Source organism: Trichosurus vulpecula (genome assembly GCF_011100635.1).
Source record: "Trichosurus vulpecula isolate mTriVul1 chromosome X unlocalized genomic scaffold, mTriVul1.pri SUPER_X_unloc_2, whole genome shotgun sequence".
NCBI lineage: Eukaryota > Metazoa > Chordata > Mammalia > Diprotodontia > Phalangeridae > Trichosurus > Trichosurus vulpecula.
In genome coordinates this window covers 2,853,189-2,860,118 of record NW_023494378.1, presented here as the reverse complement: position 1 = coordinate 2,860,118, position 6,930 = coordinate 2,853,189, and positions in this window count along the sequence as shown.

The window sequence follows — 6,930 nt, the reverse complement described above, 5'->3', positions numbered from 1 at the left end:
ATATATATATATATATATATATGTATGTATGTATGTATGTATGTATGTATGTATATGTATATGTATATGTATATGTATATGTATATGTATATGTATACGTATATGTACATATCCTATTTAGGGCCCAAGGGCTTCATACCTAATCAGCAAAAAGTTGTGGGCCTGCCTACAAACATGCCTCCCCTAATCAAGCTTCCCTTAACTAGCTCCACCTGAGGCCTAATAAATGGGCAGGGAAGATCTTTAATCACATTAACACCACACCTTCTCTTTAACTTATACAACCTAAGATGAATGTACAAGGTTACAGTGTGTAAAAGAGCTATTTCTTTGTTACTCTGATGTAATTTTGCCTATAATAAACCTTGTTAGAATCTTCATGATTGTTCAGGTTTTCTCTGAGGCCTGAACCTATGCTTGAGTATAATAATAAAACCTAAGTTTCTACCTCAATAATTTCTGCATTGTAGTAAATACATATTTTGCAAGAGTTACCCACCACATGAATTCAGAAAGGAGCTATTTCTCCCATAACACCTATGCAACATTTCTAGTACCCCCACCACCTATTTCTAAGCAACCAAAATCAATTTTCTCTCTTATACCCTCTCCTTTTTGGGGAAAAAACAAATTTCTAGTAATAAAAATGCATAGTCAAGGAAAACAAATTCCCTCAATGGGCTTACAGAAAAATATATATTGTGTCCACAAAGGTAAAGTACTTAATGAATGCCAATTATTTCCTGACCAACTGGTATTTGAGGGTAAATAATAGTAAGGAAAGCTAGGTCCTTCAAAGCTTACTGAATCAGAGGAACTAGATATTGATTCCAACCCTTTTGAGTGTTGTGGGAGAACTATCTTCCATTGAGTTCATGTGGTAGGTCACTGCTGTCAAACAAATCTACCACAACACAGAAATTATAGAGGTAGAAACCTAGGTTTTATCGTGCTTAAACACAGGTTCACCAGATAGAAAAAATGACCCTGAACCAAGATCAGGATTCTAATGAGGCTTTTTATAGATAAAAATTAGTCAGAGAAATAATCTTTTTAACATAAAGCAATCTTTATGGCCTCTTAGGCCACACAGATCACACAGGCCTAGTCAAATAAGTTTCATTATCTCAAGATTCCTTCAATTAAGGTTGAATAAACTGAGAACAAATTAGTAAACAGACTAAGATAGAGATATAAATACTGAGTTTGAAAAAGTCCACTTTGCAGAACTACAAGGCTACATTCTTTTTTTGGAGGGGGGAAGGTAGGGCAATTGGGGTTAGGTGACTTGCCCAAGGTCACACAGCTAGTGTGGGGACACATTAAACATTAGAGCACCTGAGGGCCTAATTGCCTGCCTTGGGAGACAGTAGGTGCTGAGGGCTGAGAAAAAGCTTGTCCAACCCCCTCCCTGGATATGTTAAGAAGGGAGCACATGTTGGACTAGACTCGACCTTTGAGGCCCTCCCAACTCTGAGATTCTCTTCCTTCACAGTCCCATGCCTGTCTCTGGAAAGACGATGAGCATACCGTGGGGCCATCCCAACATCTGTCTCCAGCTGGGAAGATCCAGATTTGAGTCTCACCTCCAACCCTTCTAGACATCTTACCTGATCATACCTGAGCCTCAGTTTCTTCATCTGGGGTGTAAGGCCAATAGCAATGCTCACACCTCACAGCACTGTCATGAAGGGAGTGCTTCACCAACCTGCAGCAGACTTAGAAAGCTTGCCATCCTCGTGGCCATGTTGCTAAACGGATGGCCACTAGATGGAGGAAGAAAGCCACCGATTCAAATAGCATCTGGTCTTTCTAACTTGAAGCGAGTGTTGACACATCCAACCGAAATTCAACAAATTCGTGTTTATTAGGCACCTGCCACGTTCAGGGACTGTGCTGGGGGGTGTGATAAGGAGAAGTGACGCAGACCTTGTCCCAAAGGAGCTTATGACCAAGTAGGGGGGTGAGACACAGACCTAGTAGACAGACAAGCACCAGCAGGTGGCACACTGCAAGGGCTTCACGAATGCTTGTTGGCTGACTGACAAGACAACTATGATATGAGCTGGGCTCTGTTAACTACCTAGGACATATGTAGCAGGGAAGGACCACTTTTACTTTGGAGGGTTGGTGAAGGCTTCGTGGAAAAGCTGGCCCCTACCTTGTATAAAGAAGGGTTTCGACAGGTGACCTTATTCAAGGGGTGGAGGCCAGGCTCAGGTATGGACAGAGCAAGATTAGAAAATGGAACAGCTCAGCTGATTTTTTTTTTTTACTAAAGAAAATGCTTTTCTCTTAGTCAACAAAATGACAAAATACTAGATTTTAGAATAAAATAAACTTTAATCCCTGATAAGGTCCTATGTACAGTAGTATGTTCTGGCCCAAGAACCACATTTTTGGAAAAGATAATGTTATACTAGAGAACATACAGAAGAAGGTAACCAGGAATGGTGAGGGGACTGGAAAAGGTAGCATATGTGGAGGAACAAACCACTTTCATGAAAAAAAAGAAAGCATAGATCAACGAAGTGGGCATGCAACTAAAAAATCCTAGAAGCACCCTGACTATCTGAGATGGTTTTTTTTCCTAATTTTACTTTCCCTGATTATTCTTCTCCCCTTCTATTTCCCTTCTCCTCTGAAGACGAAGACATAATAGAACTACTCCCAGACCCTCTATGACCTCTGATGATGATAAGAGTTCTAAGGGGACACATGTATCATCTCCCCACATTAGAACATGTTTATCTTTCTTTCATCTTTTATGATTTCTTGCTCGTTTACCTTTGTATGTTTTTCTTGATTCGTATATTTTATATTTCAAAGTTAATATGCAACTCTGGTATTTTCAGAACAGGGGATTTTAGAAATGCTTTTAAGTCCTCTATTTCACTAAAAATCTATTTCTCCCCTTTAGGATCATACTCAGTTATACTGTGTAAATTATTCTTGATTGTAGTAAGCCTAGATCTTTTGTCTTCTGTATTATATTCTAAGTTCTCCACTTCTTTATGATGGTGGAACTTGTGTGATACTAACTGTGGTTCTTCCAATTGTATTTTCACTCTGGAGCTCATAGATTGGACAATAGGTCTCTGCCCTCCTAGAACAGAGTGAATGTTAATACTAAATAGTAACTGTTTCTCTTTTGGGCTGGAACCCTGAGGGTCTTCCCCTCCCAGTTTGATTTTTCTTTTCGAGTTTTTGATTAAAGGGGCTATCCCTTGATTAATTTCTTAAAGAGCCCTATTCATTGAATGGGCATTACCTCACTCACAGCAAGCACCTGAAAAGACCTTAGCCTGAAAGGGCCAGGGTCTCTCATCGTATCCTGGGCCATCTCCAGTCATCCTGGTGAATATCAGGCCACTGGACCCAGATGGCTCTGGAGCAGAAAGTGAGGCTGGTGACCTTGCACAGCACTCCCTCACTCAAATCAGTCAAATGAAAGTCATGTCATCATTTCCCTGATGCCATGGTCCTGTTTGAGAATGAAGGACAAACTCAACAACAACAACCTGGTTCTAAGAAATCTGGGCAGTTTTCTTTTATAATTTCATGAAATAGCATGTCCTGGCTCTTTTTTATTGAGGTTTTTGGATAATATGATGATTTAAAAATTGTCTTTTCTTGATCTGATTTCCAGGTCAGTTGTTTTCTCTTATGTTTTCTTCTTTTTTCAGTCTTGTGACTTTGTTTTAATGTTTATCTTTTCCAGGAACTTTAGCTGGGCTTGTGACAAATATGTTTTTATTTGAAGCTTTGCTCATAGATACATTGAAGGCATTTTCTTATATTTAAAAAAATTATTTTTTAATCACAAAAAATTTTTTTCTCACCCTTCCTACCCAGTTCCTCCCCCTAAATGAGAAAGAAAGAAAAACAAAAACTTTTAAAATGTATAGTGGAGCAAAACAAATTTCCCCATTAGACATGTCCAAATATATACATATATATATATATATATATATATATATATATATATATATACACACATATGTCTCATTCTAGACTCCGACTCTTTCAGGAAGTGGGTAACATGTTTCATCATTAATGCCCTGGAATCATGGTTGGTCAATTACAGTGATCAGAGTTCCTAATTCATTGAAAATTATTTGTCTTTACCACAATGTTATCCTGGTTCTGCTCACTTCACTCTATATCAGCTTATATAAGTCTCCCTAGGTTTCTCTGAAACCATCCTCTTCATCATTGCTTACGGCACAATAGCATTCCATCACATTCTTATACCATAACTAGTTTAGCCATTCCCCAATTTATGTATACCCCCTCTGATTCCCATTCTTTGCTGCTTCAGGGGGAGTTATACATATTTTTGTACATCCTTAGAGTTTGTTTTCCTTTGGACAAATCCCTCCTTAACCTACTCTGCCTCTAATTCTCCACCCCCTTTCTCTTTTCTGCTCATGCCCTCTTATTTCCCTGTTGAGTGAAATATATTTCTGTACCCATTTGTGTATGTGTGTGTTCCCTCTCTTGACTAGTTCAGTTGAGAGTGAAGTGCAAGTGCCGACTGCTGCTCCACCCCCTCCCCCTCATTTGTATAGCTGGCTGTCTAATTTCATACCATGCTTACATGAGATAATTTCCTCTAACCTTTCTTTCCCTTCCTCTGATCCAGAATGTATTCGTCTTTGCTTCTCTTTTCATTCTTCTTTTAAGACCATCAAGATATGAGAGAACTCCCAGGCCTTATCTAATTAGATTCCCTCTATGTTTCCTGGCAATACTAAAGTTTAGAAATGACTCATGTATTATCTCCCCATTGTAGAATGTAAACAGTTTATCTTTGTTTATTTCCTTATAATTGTTTATTCATGTTTACCTTTTGATGTTTTTCTTCATTCCTGTGTTTGAACTTCAAAGTTTGTCTGCAGCTGTGGTCTTTTCATCAGGAATGCTTAGAAGCCCTCTATTTTGTTAAAGATTCATCCTTCCTACCCCCCCACCCCCCACCCCCCACCCCGTAGGATTATACTAACTTTTGCCGGGCAAGTTAACCTTGGTTGCAAGCCAAGATCCTTTGGTTTCTGTGGCATCATATTCCAAGGTCTTTGCTCCTTTGTAGTGGTAGATGATAAATTATATATGATACTGACTCCTTAGACTTCAATACTTTCTTTCTGGCTACTTTTAATATATTTTTTCTTTAACCTGAAAGCTCTGGGTTTGGGCTACGATATTGCTGGGAGTGATCATTTTGGGGCTTCTTTCAAGAGATCATTGGTGGATTTTTTCCCATTTTTACTTTGCCCTCTGGTTCTAAGAGATGTGGGCACTTTTCTTTATGATTTCTTGAAATAGGATATCTAGGATCTTTTTTGATCATGAATATCAGGTCGTCCAATGATTCTTAATTTTTTCTCCTTGATCTTTTTCCCAGGACAGTTGTTTTTGCTATGAGATACCTTATATTTTTTTTCTATTTTCTTCCATCTTTTGGCTTTGTTTTAATATCTCTTATTGTCTCATAGAGTCATTGGCTTCCATTTGGTCCATTCTAACTTTCAGAGAGCTTGTCACCTGTTCAAGATTTTGTACTTGTTGTACCAAGCTGTTACCTTTCCAAATCTTTCTTCCATGGCTATCATGCATTTGCCATTTTTTCTTAAATGTTCTCATTTCGTTTATAAAAACATTTTAAAGTCCTTTTTAAAAAAAACTCTTGTTTCATCTCTTCCAGGAATTCTAGTTGAGTTTGTACCTAAGCTGTCTTTTTCTCCAAGCTTTTGCTTATAGATGTTTTGGTGTTGTTCTCTTCTGGGTCTGTGTCTTAAGCATTTCTGCCACCATAATAGTTTTTCATGGTGGGGTTCTTTTTTGTTTCCTCATTCTTTGAACCCATCTCCTGACTGTGGATTTATGTTAAGGCTGGGCTCTGCTCACTTTTGGGGTGGATGTCTGAGCTTAATTTTTATCTTCTTGAACTCTTCTGCTGCTTTCTTGGGGTGTTGAATATTGTCTTATTCTAGGATTTAAGGAACAGCTCAGGATCAGGACATTCAACTTCTCAGTTCTCTCAAAGTTGTGTGATCAAAGGAAAAGTTGGTTCACTCCCCTCTTGGGAGGAGGTCTGCAAGTTTCTAACTAAGGTTTGAGTCTGAGCAACCTGGTCATCCCTGGTTGGCAGTTCTAGTAGATGCTGCTAGACACAGCCACTATCAGCCAGCTAGGAAACTCTGCAGGTTGATGACAGAACTGCAGGTTCCTTTTTGGTTGGGGCTTCCTGCCCCGGTTATTCCACTCCAGGTTTCAGCCTGGGCTAGAGGCTGGAACTGGGTCCCTGCTGTACCCTGGGAGTCAGAGCCACATATGTACTTCTTACTTCTGGACATATTACTTGCCTAATACACAACCTAGGGACATTGACCTCTCATCTCTTCTACACCTAGGCACAGGTGCCCACTCTGTCTGCCTTGGATCTTTGACCTAGAATTTGCTAGTGTATGACAGAACTACTAGATGGCATGATTCCCATATCCTGTACTGATTCAGGGATCTCTTCCTGCCACAGTGCCTCTTACCCAAGTGCTTAGCCTCAGTCCTTTTGCAGTCCTTGTTCTCCACTTGTGTTCCTGGCCAGATCCTATTCCCAGTGTGCTTAGCCTATCTCTTTGTGTTGACTTGAACTTTAAAAGTGACTCACTATGATTTTTTCATGGAGTTCCTGATCAGGATTCAGTTGAATGTATTTTCTAGATGTTTGTGGAGGGATGGTATTGGAGGAACTGGGCTATATTTCTTCATACTCCTCTGCCCTCTTGATTCTGCCCTGCCAACCAGACCCAACTACAAGCAAATTCTAAGAAACATTTCTACAAAATTTAATTTCAATATTACAAAAGCTATTTTAAAAATAGAAAAGGGGGCCCTATCAAATTCCTTCTATGACACAAATATGGTATT